The sequence below is a fragment of the Catharus ustulatus genome, chromosome Z (assembly GCF_009819885.2).
Source record: "Catharus ustulatus isolate bCatUst1 chromosome Z, bCatUst1.pri.v2, whole genome shotgun sequence".
Classification (NCBI taxonomy): domain Eukaryota; kingdom Metazoa; phylum Chordata; class Aves; order Passeriformes; family Turdidae; genus Catharus; species Catharus ustulatus.
The window spans coordinates 35,178,406-35,200,736 of record NC_046262.2 but is presented as its reverse complement, the minus strand read 5'-3'; the positions used below and the strand labels follow the sequence as shown (position 1 = coordinate 35,200,736).

At 36.8% G+C, this 22,331-nt stretch overlaps 1 protein-coding gene across 6 annotated transcripts in view; it reads left to right on the top strand.

Moving 5' to 3' along the window:
* Window positions 1-22,331, top strand: part of PIP5K1B (phosphatidylinositol-4-phosphate 5-kinase type 1 beta) — a 103,600-nt gene that overhangs the window by 11,954 nt on the left and 69,315 nt on the right. For all 6 annotated transcript variants that reach the window (XM_033086364.1, XM_033086366.1, XM_033086367.1 and 3 more), the window contains exon 4: window positions 21,796-21,877. The gene's annotated coding sequence lies outside the window, so the exon portion shown is untranslated. The remainder of the gene's footprint in view (window positions 1-21,795; window positions 21,878-22,331) is intronic.

The window sequence follows — 22,331 nt, the reverse complement described above, 5'->3', positions numbered from 1 at the left end:
GAGCTGAAGTGGTGAGATCTGAATCTAGGTGTTCTTTGGACAAACAGGGAGAACCCTGCTGTGTGTAGGTGTGTGCCCTGATACAAAGGTTGAAATGGGTCTTCTACCTGGTCATGACTTTTCCATTCTTGTCTGCACTTCTGTTAGGTGGTCAAGAACCCCTCACTAACAGTTTTCCCAATGGCAGTCTTGCCAGTGCCCTAAATCAGCCTTCTGCACAGTGGTGTGGGCTGATGTGCCCCAGGCACCGCTGGCAGAAGGCAGGCATCATTGCAGTGTTGATGCAGGTGGCTGATGGTGAGGATCTTGGTGTCTGGGGGGACATGTTATATGGTGCCGTAGAGAAATGATGCACATCTGTAGTCTGTACCTGGTTTGGGTCTATGTTAAACTTAATAAAAGAGTCGTGAAAGTCATCTGTGATTGAAGGACTGTCTGATCTCTTTGGTTGTGATGTGACACTTTAAAAAGGAGTGTAGGTTTGTATGTTTCATTCTTCTCACATCAGGTTGTATTGGAGTAATTAGAAGTACTCTTTGAACAAAAAGGTTACTAGGAAGCAAATATCTTTTTTATTAAATTAAGGCAGTGTATTGTAGGACAAAAAAACCCATCTGTACTAATTGGTAGTGGTAGCTAATTTACTTCACTTAATTTAAAAAAAAATAATAACATATATTGCCAAGTCATAATCCAGTTCAGGTTATACATTTGCCTTTTAAAAGGAGGACACTCAAATGTTGTTTCGTTTTTTGTTGGGTTTTTTTTGTCACCCTGAGACAGGCTACCAAATGCAATGGAGTGATTGATTGCAGGAATATAAGCCATAGTAATTAAGACATCTTTTAAACTTTTTCCATTCATGGCATTATTGCAGCTCTTACTGGAGCTTCAATAATTTTACCTGTTTATGACTACATCCCTGTGCCAGGCTGATTTTGTGGTCAGAAAGACCTCGGCAGTCACAGAGCCAGCAAATGTCAAGCTGCATAGTTTTTTTCCGAAACTCAGGAGAACTTTTGTGTGGTTGGTTAGTGCTCAAGGAAGAACTTAAATCTAAAATAACCATATTCAACTCATTTTAATCTGAAATTATCTGGTCTATTAATATGTTGTTCATGTATGTATTATAGAACTTTGAGTTGAGTTTATGTAGTTAACAAATAAAAAATTCCCTCAGTCTTGATGTTCAGTATATTTCTGATTTAATGTGGAGTATCAGGATAACACCATTATCTATGGTGAGTGTGAAATCACACAAGTACATCCTCTGTTTGGTATGGTTAAACTGGAGGTTAAAATGCTGGTAACAATTTTAGATGAAGTTAGATGTATAATATCACACTGTGGTAGGAAGTAAGTTATAAGATTTTTGCTTGGCTCCAAGTTGTTTTTTGAGGGGATTTTTGGGGTTTTTTAGCTGTAGTGTCTTTTTTTCTGTTTTGTCTGGGGGGGAGCTGTTTGTTTGTTTTTAGTTTATTTTGTTTGTTTGGGAGCTTTTTGGTTAGTTGGTTTGTTTCGGTTTTTTTTTGCCACAGCATTATGTTAATAGAATAACATATTTAACTGTGAATAAGTGGTGGTAAAATTCACGACGAGAAGTCATGGTCCATAAATATTGAGTTAAAAACAAAAGATGCTTTAGGATATTTTTGTTGGCTGCTATTGAACAATTTATTGATTTTTACATAGATCTTCAAAGCAGAAAGAGTTTAACTTCAAACTTTACAGGGACATTAGTTTCTTTCAGGGTTTAACTTGTTTGTTGAAATGTAAACATTTTTCTCAGTGTTTGCAATATTGTGCTAAAGCATCACAAATTATATGAAATCTAGAAATATGTGTTTTTATGAAATACTTTGACAGAGTAAGTAACTAGGTTTAGTAAAAATAAGACTTAATTTTTGCATTTGCAATAATTTCTAGGGATCCTAGTGACAAATGTCTGGCTGGAATTTAGTAGCTGCTCAGGTTTAAACTTTGTTTTAGTAGCAACCACATTAAATACTTGGATGTTTGCTTGCAGTGCTCTTAGTATCGTTTATCTTATGCAGAGTGCCTGTGACAGTAGGGATTATTGCATTTAAGAGCAGGAAAAGTTTGGCTGAATACCTCCTATTGACAAGAATTTTTTTGTTTTTGTGTAGCAATACAGCTTAAGAATGCCAGTAATTGACAGCAATTTTGGCTAATCAAGGTCTTACAAAAATGCAATGAAAAGTAGTTTGTCTGTTGATATGATATAAGGATTTGAATGCCAGGAGTCACTCAGATCTAATACTGTTGCAGTACCACATAATAAAATTTTAATTTATTTGTACACAGTGTAAGACTTAAGTTAAAATCAATTACTCTTAATGAAAATTCGCCAGTTTCCAACATCAACTCTACATTGGAGAGGTTCATATTTCATATTATACCATGATTTAAAGAAATACAGTATTAGATTTGCTTTGATATGTTTTGTATTTCAGATATTGTAAGAACATATGTGTAAGAATGTATCTTCATTATGACGTTATTTTATAGTGTCCTATTGCTTTTGATACTACTCTTGAGTAAAAATGTCTTTTTATAATAAGAGTTACATGGGAACAAATTACTTGTCCGTTTCGCAGTCTGATATTATGTTCAGTTGAAATTTTTTTTCAGTTTACCATTGCATGTTAGCTACAAATTGCTACAAAAGCTTTATCTGTATGTGCATATGTTTACAATATACGTATGTGTGCCATCAGTCCATGGAAGGTGTTTTTGACCTTGACAGGGAGTTACAGATAGATGAACTTTAAGGTCCCTTCCAACTCAAACCATTCTATGACTATGATAATACAACAAAATGGTATAGTATGTAACATATAATGTGGACAGAATATGTAATATACATGTATACAAATTATATATGCAGATATAAAAGCATTCTTCAGTTTGCTTATGAAGGGCTTTTCTGAACTCAGGTAAGATATACATTTATGTATTTCCTTTCATCGCAATATGCCTACCTAATGGCTTAAAAGTGGGCTTTTGCAGAGATGAAAATCATATGCTGTTTTCAAAAGTCTGTTCTCAACAGTGGTATTTTTAAACTCTTGTTAGTTTCTATTAAAAATTAAGATTGATCACAAGTTTGTGCATACTTACAATATAGTTTTTTCTGTCTTGAATTACATTAGTTGGAGGGGGAATGGCTGGTAAGGTTCAAGCATAATTTTTTTGAAAAATATGTGAATTGGAGTGGCTTTCCTTCCACCCCAGTTTTATTATAAGAACTCAGACACACCTTGCATGATTCTGTAGTATTGAATGTATAAACTGAACAGGTTGCTTGGCCTATAAATGTCTGTGCTTCAACTACAACAATGATTTTGTCTCTTGATACTTGTCCCACTGTTACAAGCAAATCTAGATGTTTTTGGTAAGGTGCATAGTGCCTCCTTGAAATTATAGCTCAAGAAAGCTTCTTGTAAGCATGTTAGAATTCCTAATGTATTTTTTGTTAGACTCAGACACTGAAATTGAAAAATACTCTTTCCAGTTGCACTGTTGAAGCATTAGTAGAACTTTGCTGTGCAGGTATGAAACCAATAAGCACTCCATTTTCAGATTTCCTTCATTATCCAGAAAGGTGGGCAAAGCTGTACTCCAGATCTTTGTAAACACTGATGGTTAAGCCTGACAACCAGCATAAGGAAAAATAAAGATTTCTATCTGTCATGATGCTTCAAGAAGCATGCGCTAGTCCTGAAGCAATTGTAAAAGTGCCATAAAAACTTCAAAATACACTATTTTCATGTGGGATTGTAAGAAACTGAGCTGCTTTTGTGAGTTTTAAAAATATGTCTCCTCTGTGCTTATTGCTAGCCTCTCATGAAATGTGGTACAGGTAGTCCTGTCTGGAGCTGCAGCATATTGCAGATGCTGCCTCTGGGGCCTTCTCTTTTTTCAAATCCATAATTTCTTAAATCCAGGGCTTTGTTTTGAGTCTATGCTAAATGCAACTTCAAAAACTACTATTTCAAGACATAAGTAGTTTTAAAAGAGTTTTACGTGATATCGCTCTAGCTTTCTTTCTCTCAAGGAGTTTCCTTAAATACCACTCAGAGATGTAGTACCTGTTATAGAGTTGTGCACTTTTGGTAACTCATGCATGTCATTTGACAGTAAAAAGTTTTAGCAGTGGAAGATCTTAGAGGGGGGAGAGAGTATCAGGTTGAGGATGGTGGATGAAAAACCTTCAATTTTCTAGTCTGTTTCAGAACCACACATCTTTTTGCCCTGTATTTTCCGCACTGCATGAAGATGAACCAATAATTCACTTGCCTGTACTTTGTCTAGCAAGGTAATTTTCTGGAGTGGTGAACCTACCTCTCCTACTTCTTGAATTTATCTTTGTGTTTTCCTTATTCCCTTGAGATTTGGATAATATACTCATGTGGGGTGGCATTTACAGAGATCTGTGTGTGAAATGTGAAGTATTTTGGGCTTTCATTATGCTCTAAAATGGGGATAAGAGAGGCTTCATCATGTACATGATAATAAATACTGCTTTCATTTAAGTATATGTAAACATGTAATGAAAGTAGATTTTACAAGTAGTAATGAGGGCTGAATTTTGTCAGGCTAGAAGACTCTGGATTTGTACTACTTTGTCTTCTTAATAAGTAATGCAACAAAACCAAGGTGTGCATTTACAACAAAGTGGTATGCTATTGCTTCTTCAGGCTTAGTTTTGCTATTCCTATTTGATGAGGTTACTACTGAAGCTACTGCAGTAGAGGTGGGGGTTTGTCCAATTTGCGACACAAGTGCTTCCACCGTTTGTTTGTTTTTAGTTTGGAAAAAAACCCCAAACAACAAACAGGTTCTGCAAACAGCCAAGCATCAGAACAATCTCTCTAAGGGTGTAGTAATGCAGGAAGTAAGGGAAACACATTTCTACAGAAACCACTTGCTTCTCTTATTTTTGAACCATTTCTTGTCATACTGAAAGTTGTTCCTAGTTATTTTATAAATGTTGTCCAGAAACACGTCTCAGGGGAGTCGATGCGGACCTTATTAATTCTTGGCATTATCTTTGCATTTTTGAAAATATTACAGACCAGTGGAAATAATGGTGCAGGGTGCCAAGTGGTAGCAGGAAGCTATATTGGGAGAAGTGTGCAGTGATAGAGTGCAAGAAGGTAGTGGTGAAGCTTTCTCATATAGGAGCATGCGTACTGCAGCATGCAGTCGAAATAGCATTGAATTAATGAGGTGCAAAGGCAGTCTTTGGACTTGTATCTCAAATTTAACACTGATAAGAGTGTGTTCTGCAAAAAGCCTGCTTGGAATGTATTTATGGAATGTCTTCATGTTCAAAAATATTAATAAATTTCTTTTGACATGGGGTGTTGGTGTGGGGGGGAAAGCATGCTATATTTTTTCTCTTATTAATAAATATGTACATTCTTGGTAAGAATTATATAACAACAAGCTGCAGAATGGGAAAAACAAATGCGTTTCAAGTTATCCTGAGAGCATTAATATAGTTAATGGTGAAATTTGGAGATTAAGCTAGAAAATGTTTAGCAGGACTGTAGATCATTTGAAATCACAAAGATAGTCCACATGTTAAAAAATCATTTTTTAGCAATTACACTGAGGTTACAAAGGCACAAACCTGATAAGTGACATATTTGTAGCTAGAAATTACATCATCATGTCCAGGATGAGGCAGTGTGAGAAAAATTCAGTTCTACTACTGTATGATGAATGTAAGAGTGAGAGAATGCAAAGCTCAGTCATAGAAATACTTTCATATGAAGTATTTTGTTGGTATACAAATAACTTCTGTCAGTGCCGAAGTAGGGGACAACGCTTTTTCTGTCCAGGCTGCTATGAACACATCTAGTGCAAGATCTGTAGAAAGATGATCAGATATCTGGAGCACCTCTCCTGTAAGGACAGGCTGAGAGAGTTGGGATTTTTCAGCCTGGAGAAGAGAAGGCTTCAGGGAGACCTTCTTGCATCTTCTGGTACCTAGAGGGGACTTTTGAAAGGGGCCAGGAAAGCTGGCAATGGACTTTTGACAAGGCTGTGTAGTGACAAGGGCAAAGGCTAATGGCTTTAAACTGGGAGAAAATAGATTAGATATTAGGAAGAAATTCTTTACATTGTGAGTGATGGAACTGGTTGCCCAGAGAATTTGTTAATGTCGCATACCTGTCAGTGTTCAATGTCAGGTTGGATAGGGCTCTGAGCAACCTGGCCTGCTGAAAGGTGACATGCCAGTGGAGTTGGAACAACATGATCTTTGAGATCTCTTCCAACCCAAGCCATTTTATGATCCTATAAACTGCTGTACTAAAATTCACACATGAATGTTCTTTGCTGAAATTGTGGCCATGAGATGTAAATCACAGTAATGATAGCCTGCGTTTATACCTCAGGGCCTATAGTTAAGCTTGTATGTGACTTGGAGGAAAACATTTACGTTTTTCTGTTTTCTTTCATCTGTGATCTCTTTTGTGTGATATAATTGCCAGAGGAAAATAAAAGGTGCATGAACAATAGGTGCCCATGGTAAAGGCACTCTGCTAGAAACATTAAAAAAGGTATTGCAGAGGTAACTTGACACTCAAACCTTTTCTGCTTCATTGTGATTGGGCTTCTCATCCCCTTGAGGCTAATTTTGGACCCTTGTAACAGAGGTTGGAAAGAAATTCAAACTTATGCGTTTGTCCAATTTGCAAGAACAGTGTAACACAGAACTTTTGCTAAGTGGAGGTTCACATCTTGCTCCTTTGACTGCTTCCCTTAGTTCGGAGGTTCCTTCTGTAACCATGAAATTATCCAAAAAGAGAGTATGCAAATGCAACTTTTTGCTGTAGATCAGTGTGAGTATAGACTTCCGTCTGCTTTTTCTAGGAAAAACATCGCTTGGAGGGTCATCACAAATGTGAACAGTAATACAGTCTTATTTTCCTGACTGGGCAGGCTTCTGAGCCTTCTGTTCTGAGTTTTGCTTTCACATAGCTTCTGAGAGTTTTCTGTTTTCTATTTCCCACAACCAGCATCTCTACTAAAGATTAATGTATTTGAAATAACCATTCAGGAAGATGTTTTCCATTATTGATAGCCTGTACTGTAGTAGAAGCAGTGTTTAATATCATGCTGAATTTTTCAATGTGTATGGTTGCTTTTGTTTTAGCCAAAGCTATGCGTAAATAGTTCAGATTGATCCATCTGCAAATATTGCTGTACTTGATCCATTCATCACAGAGATGCATTAAAATATGCCTGGGGATTTTTTGCCCTTTTATTTCCTTAATTAAAGAAAGGGGAGAAGTTTGTTTTCTTGGCTCTCTTTCTTACAATATAACTATCAGCTCTTTATTGACTTTTAATTTTTTTTCCCTGCCCCTTACTATCCTTTTGACAATTCAAATTTAATAGCGCTGAAGGCCTGTTTTTAGCAGACCAAAGCAGAAATCATTTCCTATGCATGTGTTTCCTGTTAACATGTATTTTCCTTCTACTTTGGTTCCCTTGCTCTTCATCCACTACTGCTTCCCATTCCTCCTTTCTTCCCATTCAAATGTGCACAATCTCTTGAGTCTCTCCCTTCCCTTCTTGCATTTTTTGCTCTTTAATTTTGCTTTGTTTCCCATCCCAAATTGTTCTGTGTGTTCACTTGCACCCTTCCTGTCTATTTTATGCATGAAAGTCTTCAAAGTGAAAGAATGCTTTTTAGCTAGATTTAGTTTTCTTCTTGCTGTGTGAACGTAAACAGTGCAAAAACAAAAAAAAAAACAAAGTGAGAGACAGAGACTTTCAGGAGCCTTGGCTGATTTCTGTGCAAAGAAAGGTACACACCCTCACAGAGATGCATACCACGCAGGCATGATATGCCCCTGGAGATTCCTATTCTGTCTCCCCAGCCTGATACATGTCAGTTGTTGGGAGCTGTGTTTGTTATGCGGAGTACCTGTGCTAACTCAATGGTAAGAAAGGAGATCCTTCCAAACCCATTTGTTTGTGATCTTGGGCCCATTGATGCAAGATGTTTTTCAGAGACAGGTGAATGAAAACAGGCACCTACTTTAAATCTATACCAACATTTTTTTGGTGGAACAATACATCAAGGATTAGTTATTTTATAATTTTTCTAATTAGTTAATTAGAAAACCACATCATCTTTGCTATGATTTGGAGAAACTGCCATGAGAAGCATCTACCAAAAAAACATTGCTTGACTGCTGCCTTACCCCTGTGAGGGGAGATAGATTTGGCATCTGCTGCTGTGTTCATTCTGTGCATCTTCTTTCTGTTATAGCCTCACTTCACTATTGCCTAGCAACTCCTTCATTCTCTCAAGAAAAGCCTTCAAGCTCAGACCTGTATCCTCAAACCAGTGCTTTTCACTGAAAGACTTTTACTTTGATGGGAAATATGGATAACATCCAGTTTTCTTCAGCTTTTATGCCAGACTGGTGTTAGTCACCGCTTGTTAACAGCAGCTTTTTAAAATGTGATTACACCTTCAGACTGGCTTTGTCAGGCATCTTAGTGTCTAACCTTGCTTTCTGTCACTCTTGCGTGTGCGCATACTAACTTGCACACAGCCACACAAACACACCAGCCAGAGCTGGTAAACCTCAGTAAAAGTTTTTAGCTGATCTAAAACTAAAAGTTTTCTTGGGCTAATGGCTGCCTTTTACAAGCATTTGAGTAATGCTATGCTCTGCAAGAAAATTGTTCGGGCCACCATCATTTTTGTGATGACCTGCTGCACCTGTTCCTGCAGTGAAGGGACCATCTGTCTGTTCTCTGGCCATTCTTGCTGGTAGAATGAGGGTGAAGGGTAAGCAGGCAGGGTTGTCTGGCTGACTCTTGTCTCGCAGTATTCTTGCCCTTTATTTGGCAGTCCTTAGTTACTAATGCTGGGCTGTATGTTAGTGGTCTTATAATGCTGTGATATTGCAAGCGAAACTGAAGACTGGTTTATTTCTATAATGTAAAAGCATAGCCAGCTATAATTAAATTTTAATGAATACTACTTTGCTCTTACATAGCTAATCATCAGGCTCCCTATTCCCAGGAACAAGATAGAAAATTGAGAGGTTCGGGGGCTATACACTATTAACAACAACTCTTGAAAGGCAATTTTCTGTAAATACATTTCAAATATGTGCTGTTGAGCATACTGATCTTTTTAATCTCAGACTAAAAATCCCCAATTCAGTAGCCAGTAAAATCATAGGCTGGAAAAGCATATTTAATTTATTTAGTCAGATGTTCCAACAGATTAATGCCAGGTAAGGAATATAATAAAATAGGCTATTATATTGTATACCTTCAATTGTAAGAACACTCTGTTCCTGGTAGAATGTGGTGACTGAGTTGCTGGGGTTTTTTTTCACTTCAGTCTATGTAATCTTTATAATATTCATAGCCATGTTTCATCCTGACAGAATATTTTTGTTTTTCTAGTTAGCAATTCATAAAACAGTATACAATGAGGAAAAACTGTGATTAGTTGTGTAGGTTTTTTCTTTCTAAATGCTGAAAGCTGTATTTTTACCTTTTGAAAACTACGATGTGGGCTGTTAACTGACTTACAGATAATACTGGAGGCCTTTCTAACCTACTTATAATGATGTAGTTATAATGATTGCAGCAGTGAGAGGTGGAGATATTGTTTCAAAGGGCTTTTGTGTGAAGGAAGAGGGTTCTTATTTAAGCCTCTCAGGAACTCAGAGCCCTTTTAATTTGTGGGAAAACCTACACTCATTTTCTTGGAAGAGCTCACAGGTTCTGGTGTGAGGTTGTGTATGACTCTTCTACAAATTTATCACCCACTGCCTACTTTTGTTGCTGGTGATAAATTGTCTTCTTTTTGTTTTAACTCCTGCTCATGGACACTTAAATTGAGAACGCTAATTTATGTGAAGATGTGTTCTTTACTTAAAATGATAGCTTAAGATTTTGAATTTTTCTGTTGTATTTCCAGCTATGTTATTTAAAGAAATTCAGCTAGTCATTTGCAAAGAAGTTACTGGGGAGGGAGACTGTGGTAGTACTTCTATATTGTTTGTTAACTTGCATTTTTTTAATACAAAGATGGTTGAAGTGGTGCAAAAACATCTAGTAATGACTTAATTTTACTTTCTTGCTGCTAAAACTGCTCAGGGACAGGTTTTTCAATTTAGTTTGGCAAGTGAAACACCGTTGGAAAACAATTTGTTTATGTCACTTGACTGGAAATATTTTATTGAAAGCATTTGTATTGCTATTTAAAAATTCCCTGACTCAGTGTCCATGCCTTAAATGACTGTACATGTTTCTTACCATGTTGCTTGATGTCAGTAGGGTGGGTATGTGTGTTGATGTGGTTTGGATTTGTACATTGCCATGCGGATGTGCTCATAATTCAGCTGAGTGCCAAAGCATACTGTTGGGAAAAAAACTAGTCACTTGTCCATTCTGATCTGTTCATTCAAGACATGGCTTGGAGAACAGTGATGCTTTTTCCTGGTCTTAAAAAATTGAGAGCCAGACATAGTTAAGGGGTAAGGGGTTTTTACCTCAGTGTTTTAATAAGGATCCTTATTGGTGCACCAACTTGACAAGGTGGAATGTGCCAAAATCCACACACAATAGACTGCATATGCAATTTATAGACCTTAAAAATTAGTGTATCTAAAAAGGATACCTCAACGGGCGACCTGGATGAATAGCATGATAACCTCCCATCCCAAGAAATTCTCTCCTGGATGAGCCAAATCTCTAGTTTATAGGATATGTTCTAGAGACGACCTTGGTTTCCCAAGGTAGGGTTTCCTTAGTGTAGGGTTTTCTGGCCTCCTGCTACAAGGCCTTTAGGATGTTTGGTCTCCTGGCCTAACAGAATACTGGGACCATGCCAAGTTATCAGACTTAAGGAATTACAACTATGCATGCTAAGAGTACTGAGGATACGGAAAAATTATATAAAAGGTATACAAAAGAAAAGGCAAAAGATCGTTTTGTCATCAACATCTAAGGGCAGTAGTAACCTTTACATTTAAGCAACCACATTCCAGTCAGGAAGTGGAATAACTTTATAAAAATTCTGACAATTCTTTTGGTTCCCATATTGTGGTTCTATTCTAGTGACTGCAAAATATCTGTCCTGGTTTGATGACAGGAACCCTGACAAATAGCACTATTTCCTTACATGCTGAGCAGTTCTTTGCTGAATTCATTTCAGAAATTCATGTTATTGTGTTAATCATGTTTTTTGAGTTTTTTGTTCTATTCAGCTTCTGAAAATGTTTTTTTCTCCCTTGAAGCTTTCTGTATGGTTTGAAAAGAAATATGTTAGACAGCTCCTTTAAACCAAGAAGACTCTAGCTTTTGTGCTTTATAGGGCATTTCATAAAATGAGATAATAGTTTCCTTTTCTATAGCTTTGTGAGTGATTTTGAAAATGTATCTGAGAAACTTCTGCTCTGTAGGAAATTGAGAGCTCTTAATTTAACCAAAGGAATTTTTGGTGCTGTAGGATTTGTTCTCTGCTGCAGCTGGTTTTTCAAAGTTTTTTCAAATCCTTTTCAAGAGTAAAGTGAGCTTTCTATTAAATGCTAACCAAAATTAAGTTGTAGGGAGCCAAGGAAAACTTCTGATTGTGATTTCAGATTTCCTGAAGGAAAATAGTATGTGAGTGGTTGGTTGTAATAGATTTTGTTGCTCAGTAGAGTAACTTTATCTCTCATCTTGAATTTATACATAGCTTTTGAATTTGGTGTTTACATCGTACTTCTATATCTATTCTTGAGTCACCTTGTTTTTCACAAAAGCTAGGCACCTGAAAAACTAATTTCTGTGTGAATATACATTTGGGAACCCAACCTTAGCTATGCATTTCTATTTCCCTCAAGCTAGTGTTGAACTCAGTTCAGGTCTGTTGCCTGGCCCATCAGGCATTGCTGCTAATTCTTTCCATCTGTCTCTCAGTCTTGTTTCCTAGTGGAAACATCACTAGTGGACTGGGAACTCTGGGGTTACGTGACAGTATGTGAGTGATTGAAACAACTGAGGCAATTTGTGTCTCTTCCGTCGTGGATCAAGGGTCTAACTGTTTTCATTACCTTCCTCATTGCCTCCCAGGTTTCTTTTTGGTCTTAGGAGTGACCATAACAAAATGGTTGTAATGAGCTCCATTACAGTTAATATTCTTTGGTAGGTTACTTTTTTTTGTTAGTTTAATTGTCTAGATGAGTTCTCTTGGGATAGGAGTATCGCTGGTGCATAATAATGATGCTATCAAATGCATGCTTGGAAGGCAGGACCACAGCAGCACCAGCCTGGACCAGCTGAAATTGTTGGAGATATCCAGTCTGAGTGATACATAGTGATTCAATGGAAACCAGGAGGAGTCATGGCAGTAACCAGATCTTTTCCTTCCTTCAAGGCAGTATCAATTGCTTGTTAAACAGTAGTCTAATAAATCAAAATTACTTGGCACATCTTCCAGAGTAATCTCTTCCACTCTTCAACTGTCTGTTTGCAGCTGTATGGAATGGTCTTCAGTTGGAGACAAAAATGTGATTTTGAAATACTTGAATTTCTTAGATAGTCTTACAGCTGAACAGTTTAACTAGCATTCATTAAAAGCTATATGTACAAAAGTTATACTCCCAGGGCTTGGGAAAGAAAGTAAGGAGAACTTGATCATAATAATCCACTCATGCATTCATTGCATTCAGTGTTTCCATGGCATACCATTCTGCAAGGTTTGTTGTTACTAGTTACATGCTAATATACAAATGGCCTGAAAATTTTCAATAGTATATCATTTGAGTTACCTGTGTAGAGCTGATGCGCAAATTATGCCATCTGTTTTAGTGCATGCAAATTATTTTAACCACAGCTTTTGTGTGTTCAGTCTCCATGTTCTTTAAAGCAAAGAAAGCCTATTACCATTTTTTAATCCTACCTCTGTTGTAAAGTTATGTTTTCATAGCAGTTTTGAGTGTGGTTTACCTCCTTTTGAGATGGAAAGAGATAAAGGTTTCAAACTAGAGCAATATAGCTATTGTGAAATTCTTGTTACAAACATAACAAACTTCCCTTATCAAAGTAACTTGTCCCATGCTTTTCTGCTTTTTAATTCCATGTTCAGTTTCAGTCTATTATTTTTATACTTAATTTTCTCAAAGTCCATTTGGCCTATTTTTCTTTAATGATTGTTTGTGGAGTCTCAGATTACTAAAGTTTTTGGGTCAACCAAATTCCTCTTAAATATCTGTTCCCCACCCAGGGTTTATTTGTGTCTGTTTGTATCATGTCTTTAGAAATTGACACTTTTCCTGATCTCCTTTTTGAGATTTTGTGAGACTTTTTTTCCCCCATGGATCTTACCTGCTGCTTATATGAGTGAAGCAGCTTGTTGTGCTTTCCTTCTAAAAAATCATGACCACAGTGTTATGTGACCCCTGTCACTCTATTTTGCATGTACCACCAAAGACAAATATAGAAGAATTTTTCCTCTCCTTTTACTTTCCTTATCAGCCATTTGTCTTGGTGTGCTGCAGTATTTTATTGGATAGCATGCATTATGTGGTGGTTTTATCTCAAAGTGCAGTGTCTGGTATGTATTAGTAACAATAGTCCATTGCCATATCAAAGTTGCCAAAGTAAAGGAGCAGAACTCTGATTCTGCACTCTGCCAAGTCTTCTACCTGTGCCCTTCACTGTGGTACTACCCTAACTTATATTGTGTACTGTTGTATATAGTATGCAGATGTTTCCTTCTTTCATTTGTTTCAAAGAAAACCCCATCTTGACAATTTTAATTCATTTGTAATTCCAGATGGCTTTATAGAAATCTTGGTAGTCTTCTGAAAGTGCTGTTATTGGCACAGGAAATCAGAATTATGAAAACAAGTAGCAATTGAAAAGTCTTCTTTGGCTATGTACAAATATGCCTTTTTGCTTTGTATGCTTTCAGACTGTTACAAAATAATGAGAAGTTAATGGGGCCATTTCACTTTGTGAAAGGAGGGCCTGTTAACAGTTTCTGCAAGATACACAATGTGACGTTAGTTATGTCATAGATCAAATGTTTGTTCTTTCTGATTGCTGATCTGAGTTCACTGATTTGGAAAAGTCCCTTAGTTATTAAGGCATCAACACTGCCTAGTACACAGTAGAAAGTTTGCTCTGTTATTACAGATGGTGTTTGGCAAGACGTAAGAGATCCTTAGGTGCTTCTGGGCAGAGCAGAAGACACAGTACTTGATGGGAAATGTTAAGTAGGCTAATAGGAAGTAGAGCAGTGAAGATAGATTTAAGGCCCTTGGAATGAAGCCCTGAATTTGGAAAGTCGTGGAGGGGGAAAAAAGGTTATCCTACCTCTTCCTTGGAAGTTATCTGTCACATGGAGAATTCACAAAATACAGACGTTGCAAATGAAAATCTGTGTGCTTTGTTCAAGGAGTACAGTATGCTGTGTTTCCAAGGACATCTACACTTTGGCTCCTTCAATGAATTTTCAGTTTTATTTGGATAGTTGTAAAAAAGTTTCCATCTGAAAGAATCACAGCAGATTATTTTTTAAACCAAGGATATGATTTGTAGCTATAATTTGTCATGGTGTAGCTGTGATCCTGCATATTACAATGGTAATGTGTTTCACCTTGAAGAACAGGTTAGTGCACCACTTTAAATGGAAGAGGAAGGTACTCTTGTAGGTTGTCAAATCTTCTGGGTAATCAAATGTATTCTGAGTATTTGTAAACTTTGATGGAGGTGATGTTTTCTGAAGTTCTACATTTCAGTTTTATTTCCCATCTGAAACTAAAGTGGGAAGATAGATGACCTGACCTTTGCAGTGAATCAAAGCATTGCAATATGAACGTATGGTTTTTATAATATGAACAGTATGATAAGTTACTTTTCAAATCCATCCAGCAAATTAAGGAAAAAACCTACTCTTATTATACATTTTTAAAATATATTGAAGTACTGTGCCATATTCCTGGAACTGGGGAGAGGAAGGAGGGGAGGGCAACTGTAGAAATCAAACAGTACCAGAATCTTAGCATTGTGCTCAGATTAGTTGCTGAGAGACTAAAAGGTCTGTCAGGGCACTGAAACTAATGTGTATTATTAAAGTTAGGTAAATAAAGGTGGTGTGAACAGCTGACATACTTAGTGCAGATGAACAGTCTAAATGGCAGGTTTATGTTGGTTTTTGCTTGCTGCGTTCTCTGTAGCATTTGTACTGGCTTGATGGTATTACAATGACCAAGGGAAGATGAGATTTTTTTTTTTCCCATTTCACTTTTTTTGTGAATTTCATCACTTTGCTACTTCTGATTTTCATCTTACTGTTTTTGGGATGAAATTAAAAAATCATATAGGTAGACTAATCAGGACTTTTTTGTTTTGATATTTTGTTTGGTTGGCTTTTCTTGTTAGGCACCACAGGCTACACAATTTCTGATCCGCTACTTTTAGCTGTTCATTCTGAAATTGTTCATCCTAGCATTAATTAGCAAGAACAGCATTTTTCCAGTTTTCCCAAGCGCAACAATAGTGCTACCACAAATTTTACACAGAAGATTTTACCCTTAAAACCTTCATAATCAGTTGTGGGTCGGGAGCTCTTTACAAGGTTTCAGACCGAATTGTTTGGGCTTTTTAGACTTTTTCCCTCCTTCTTTAAATTCATATGATACTTTTTTCCTCCTACCAGATAGAGAGAAAAGATAAATTTTTCTAAAAATTACTTCATTTGTGATATGAATTAATGGTATTTATGATGCAATTAGAAGTTTGTTCTACTTTTACAGTAATGCCTGGAAACACATAAGACATCATTCAATACTTCTGCAAAGAGTGAAAGTCACAGCAGTTGACAGTAGAGGTTTATTAGGCTGACAGGCATTACAGGGATTGGGTGGTATAAATGCTCTCAGATTTAAAATCCAAATATTTTTAGATTTGAAGCTTTTCATCACTTTTGAGTGATTGTTGAGTCCATTGCAACATGTAAACATTTGCTTCATTCTCAGGATACATCAGTTTAAAAACATACAATATCTTTTACTCCTTGGATGTTTCAGATGTGGGAGCATGCAGGTTTGATATTAGATGTCTGTGTGTCCTTCTGGTACAAAGTGAATCTATTCCACAAACTAGTGTTTGAGATATTATTAAAAAAATAGAGAGCTGAATTGTATATATATTATTTTTCTTGTAACTGAGTGGCTATATACATTACCTCAATTTTTATTTGAAGGCTATGCAACTGCCCAAGCACTCATGTATGAAAAAATGTTCTCTGACATTAAAAGACAAGGTTTTTGGAGAGGGTGTTAACTTGTAATGACTGTTTAGAAAACTGTCAGATCTTTGATGTGTTGCTCTTTTTACCACTCTGTGCATTAAATTATGCTTCTTTCACTTCTTTAGATCTGTGTATTGGCACTCTGCCTAACAATGCTTGCAGGTTCCTGAACACCGCTCTTCATTGTCTGGTAAACTCAGAAGGAAGGCAATTAAACCATGAAAATTATAGTCAGCATTGTTTTAAAGCATGGAGAAAAGCTCCTTTAAGAAGCTAAAATGTAATAAAACCAATATAAGTCCCTCTATTCACCTGAAGCTAGCACATCATTTTCTTCTTGAGCCTTCTGAAAACAGTGCTGATAGTATACTGATATAGTTGGTTGGATTTTTTGTGGAAACAAGATGTATGTAGGCGACTTTTATGTATGTCAGAGGATTTTTTTTTTGTGTCCCAAACCGCTGCATTTACAAATCATCTGATAAATATCCCTACTGTTAAAATTCTACTGGAGAGGGTAGGGAAAAAAAACTATTGACAGTTTTGATTGACCTAAAGTTTGTCAACTAAATTTCGCAGTAGTTCAGAGTACTAACAAGTTGCATGGAATAATAAACAAAGTAAGATGAGATCTAATTTGGAAATCCAGTGCTGTTGTGCATATTGTATTCATTGGCAGAGAATCCAGACAGGAGGGAGATTTTATAAATGCATCATCTGCAAAAGAAGTTTGTTCAGTACCTAAGAAGGTATGAACTCAAGTCTTTATGATTTCAAAGAAGTAGGTGAGTTAGCTTTAGTAGTGCCTTTTGATCTTGGAACTGCCTTCAGGTAGCTCCAGGAATACTATGAATGATTTTTGGGTACTTGAGCTTGGAGTGGGGGAAACAAGAGAATAAGTGTGAAAAGAGTAGCTTTTTATTAATGAATGTGTGTTCATGGATTTCTTCCACTGTAGAGCATTTTTGTCTTAGATTTGCCCCTTCTGGCAAAATTTTGTGTAACAAATGTCTCCAACTTCACGCTAGAGCTGAAATCTGGCAATGTATGACTGTCCCTAGTGTGGTTTGGTGGAAGAATGCTGCTTTATAAATCTGCAAGTCCTTTTAGTGAGTTCAAGAGTTGACTTTGAAAGCTACTCTCACAGCTTCCATAGGGCAAATACGTCTGGACAAATCTCACCGGTAAAAGGGAGTTTTGCAGTAATGAAATGACCATGGTTTTCACAGTTATATCAGAAGATGCTGTGTCAAAGTAGTAACAGAGGGGAGACGGGAGCTATGACAGAATTTGACCTGATTACTCTTTTTAATGGAATTCACTATAAATGCTGTTTGTAGGACTAGAAATTTTTGTCAACATCTTTACAAGTTGTGCTGACAAACTGCTGTGATCAAGAAAGAATGCAGTCTTGGTGTGTAAACTCCCAGTTACCTATGAGAGATAAAATTACTATTCTGATAATCTTTTTTTGGTCCGGTTCTGAGTTAGTATCATTGGTATGTATTTAGTACAAGATTCTTTGTGCTCTTCTGAGAAGCCGCCTGCCACATTCTGAGGATTCTGTGTCCTCATGGCAAAAGAGAACTGTTCAAGGATTAAGAAATGGCTAAATAAATAGGTGAACTGAAATGCACAGAACTATGAGAGTGAAATTTCTGGATTGAGTCCAAAATTGTGTGTTCCATCCCAATGCATCCACTTGCCAAAAAAACCAAATGTTTCCTGAAAATGCATTTGTGTGCTTCAGACTGAAAAATCTGCACCATACCTATTTTATTTATATATTATTAATCTTAAACACGCATAATTTGTTTTTGCATTCTTTAATTTCTAGTATTCTCCCTCTGCCCTGAAAATTCAAAGCTTCACTTAATCTTGTTTTGTCTTGTGTTTTTACGTCTTATACTTAAAATTAAAGATTACACCTCTGAGAAGTTATAAATATGCTTATTTTTGCGTGAGGTTTCTAACTCATCACAGAAAACTAACAACAGTACACCCAGGGTTATGACTGTTTTAAAAGCTAAGAAGAATATTTCAATTTTAATTATCAATAAGAACAAGGCAGTACATATAGTGGAAAGCTATGTAGCTTTTATTTGGAGTGTGATTCCTCAACAGCATATTTTATTAGTGCTTTTAAAAAAGGATTTGTTTAAGAAAATTATCTAAATATGCTAAGAAATGCATTCTCAAAAAAAAATGTTTTCATGGTAATGGAAAGAAAGCAGAAGTGACTTTTGGCTGAATAAATTAATACATGAACCTGTAGGAATCTAGCAATAGCATTTTTCTTCAATGTTGGCTGTCGCTGAAGATGTAGGGAGTTCTAAAGTTAGCTTGAAATTGAGCTGAGAGGCCATTCAAGTGTAAGTACCAATACCTGTTCATGTGAGCTGGGCCTCAGCAACTGAGGTTATGTAAAAACAGATAGTTATTTATAGTCTGGAAAAATTAATACCTTATGCTGTTAGTAAAAGATACATTTCAGCTATATAAGGAACATGGAATTAAAAATTCAAGAACAAGGAATCAAAGTTGGGTAGGAAGCTCACATTTGCTGTCTGTCATTTCAGTTCTCAAACTGCCAGCTATGTGGTAGGCAGGGTGGTGTCTACATTGTGGGCTTCTGGCTGATCAGAGAAATTAAAAAGGTGTCTCTGTAGTTCTTGGGGAAAACGCATATGGCATGTTTTTCCCAGAGTGATGGAAATTGCAGTTTGTGTTAGTTAAGAAGCATGTGGTTCTGTGATTCTAGTGCAAGAAACTAAACTGTGAAACCCTTTTTTTTTCCAGAAGTGTACATTGAATAGATACAATATTTTTAAAGCCTGCATTTAAGGCTAGGAGTTGTTTGGAGCAGAAGGCTGGAACTGAAGGCTGTAAACTTGTGTTTCAAAAACTGTTCACATCACAGTAGCTTTTGCTGCATGTAAGATTTGTGACCAAAAGGTTGACTCTTCAAGAGTATTTGGGAAAAATACTCTTTAAATTCCTACTATACTTCAATGTTTTTCTTTGTCATCAGGTAGGATAGCATCTAGGAGGCTAGAGAGGAGATCTTTATGGCCATCTTTCACCTGTGGTTTAAGCCTAGCCAGCCACTGAGCCCCACATGCTGGCTCTCTCACTACCCCCTGATGAAATGGGGTGGAGACTCAATAGAGTAAAGTGAGAAGACTCAGGGGTAGAGATAAAGACTGTTTAATAGGTAAATCAAAAGCTGTGCATACAAGCAAAGCAAAACAAAGAATTCACCTTTTTCCATGGGGCAGCAAGGTGCTCAGTCATTTTCAGGAAAGCAGGGCCCCATCACACCTAATGGTGACTTGGGAAGGAAAACACAGTCACTTTGACCATCCTCCCTTACTTCTTACTCCAGCTCTATATGCTGAGCATGATGCCATACAGTGTGGGATATCCCTTTGGTTGACTGGCTCCTGTGTCCCGGCTGTTTCCTTTCCCTGCTCCTTGTGCATCCCCAGCCCACTCTTTGCAGGGCACAGCAAGGCCTTGATGCAGCAAGGCAGCAGAAAAGGCCTTGATGCCATGCAAGAGTAGGAAATATCCCTGTTTCAGCACAAATCTAAAATGTAACCCCACACTAGCTACTGTGAAGAAAATTAACATTTTCCCAGCCAAAGTCAGCGCACTACAATATTCTTGAAATGAAATGTTTTCCTCCTCTACCCACCGTGTCTTTATTGTAAGCTTTTCCTTTGTCAGGTGTGTACAGAGATTCAGTGCTTTAGTTACAGTAGTTTCCTGCCATGGTAACAAAACTACAAATATTTGTAGCTAAACCTGGAAGTGAGTCCAAGACTGTAAGTTGTGACCTGTCTTTGAACTGTTAAACCTCATCAGAACTGAGACAGTAGCTGCTGCTCTGTAAAGCATGTGAGAAGACACCATGTACTGCTTCAGTAGCTCTAGGGCAGGAAGAAAATACACAAAGTAATAGTTGCTTTGCAAAAAAATTGTTAGCGTGGAATAAGAGATGGTTGTCACAGCACAGATTTTGAAAGTTGTTTAACACAACCACAGTTAAGATAGAGCTCTGCGTTCTATTTCTCAAAATGCTAGAACCAAAATAATTGTATTCTAGATGCCTTTAGGAAATAAACTGATGCATACAGGAAAAAATTACCTTCTTTATGGTGTATGAGTTTTTATACTTGGTAGTTTACTGAACGTGGTCTCTCATTGTCTGATTTCCTGTTGTCCTGTTTTCTATTGTCAGCATTGCAGGGGTATATTTTCACATGAGTGTTCTTGAATAATTTGTCTGTCTATGCTGGGAAAAAAATCAGGCTTTTCTCTCATGTCTAGCATGAGTGCTTTCTTCAGCTAACTTACTGAAAGAAAAGTTCCGTGTTGCATTAATGTTTGGCTTTTGCTGAGTGAGTTCATAATTTAAGAAGTTTAGTGTGCACTGGAACATATTGTATCAGTAGTCTCAGGACTACCTAGCTTGAGTGGGGATTGGTGTTTTAATCCAATGATCAGTTATTTACAAAGTCTTCTACTAGTAATTAAAATGATGTTTGTTTTCCCACAAAAGCTACTTTAGCAAATTCTTGATGCCTTTGTTTGTGTACTGATAAGCACAGGTGAATACTATATTAAATTAAATATTAATGTTAAATGTGTGAATATAGGTGAGACACAGTTTTTATAGCAACAACTTGAAAAATTGTAAGTTGTTGCCTTTAAGTAGGACTTCAATGTGTAGGAGACTGCTAATGTAGTCCAAATGAATGAATTACTGGTTCAGATGTATTCAACAATGAAGAATGTAGTTAGCTGATATGTAATATAAGAAATGTGTTTTTCTAAGGAGGCCCTGTTTTCTTCTCAGAAACTCCCAATTTCTATTATGTTGTCTCCCCCCACACTTTATGTATACTGAGATTAATGAAAAATCAGTGAATAAGGCCTGAGAATACTTTTTTAAAACCAATTTTTAGTTATGTACCAGATGCTATTTGTACTGCTTAAAGACAAAATTAGATTTTCTTCTCATGTGAGGCATCACGAGATTTTTATTTATTTGTGACTTTTCAATGTGCTGTCTTCCAAACCATCACAACTATTTCTTATAAGTAGTTGGACATTATAAAGCAATAAGATTAATAACACATATAATTACAGAACACTCCAGAGCATGTTTGTGTAGTGCTCTACATAAATGTTTTGTTGTAGAGTTGCTTGTGCCACAGGGGTGAAATATCTAGGGCAAAAGGAATTTCTCTGCACTGATTCCCTCCTGTGTAATACTGCGAGTTTCTAAGTATATTAACCAAGTTATAGCATGTTCTAAATATAGTAACAACGTTATTTGACATGATTCTTGAAAAACATCACTTGTAGCTGAATGCTTGCTTGGGCTGAAGAATAGTAGTAAAAAGAAATCTACAGCTATTCTGCAAGATGGAAATTTGTTAATGCATAGTGATGACAGATTTTTCTAATAATAGGTTGTGGAAAGCATTAACACCACCAATGAATGGCTTGATCTTTGCTCTCGGCTCCAGATGACCTGTCCTGTTGTTTATAAGGGTAAGTATAATTCTGTTGTCAAAGTGTTGGTAAAACCTAGAATTACTTTAAATCTTGTCATTATGCGCTTTCATTTTATTTACTTTGGCAGACAAACTCAGAGTGTCTGACCAAGGTGATCTCTACCATAGTGGTTTATTTTTGGTCTAGAATGGTTTACAGCTGTAATAAGATGCAATGCCAAATATTTAGAGCACACTGCTAATAATGCCAAGGCTGTGACTTCGATCCCTGTATGGGCCAATCACTTAAGAATTGGCCTCTGTGATATTTGTGGGTCCCTTCAACTCAGAATATTCTGTAACTGTGTGATTCTGTGATCTCCTTGCTACTTTAAGGAGATACAGCATTTTGATGCAGCTAAGGACCTTAGTCTACTGAGACATACCACTGAGTATCTGGCTCACAAGCTTCATATTCTGCCCATTCAAGAACATCTCATGCAGTAGGCTGA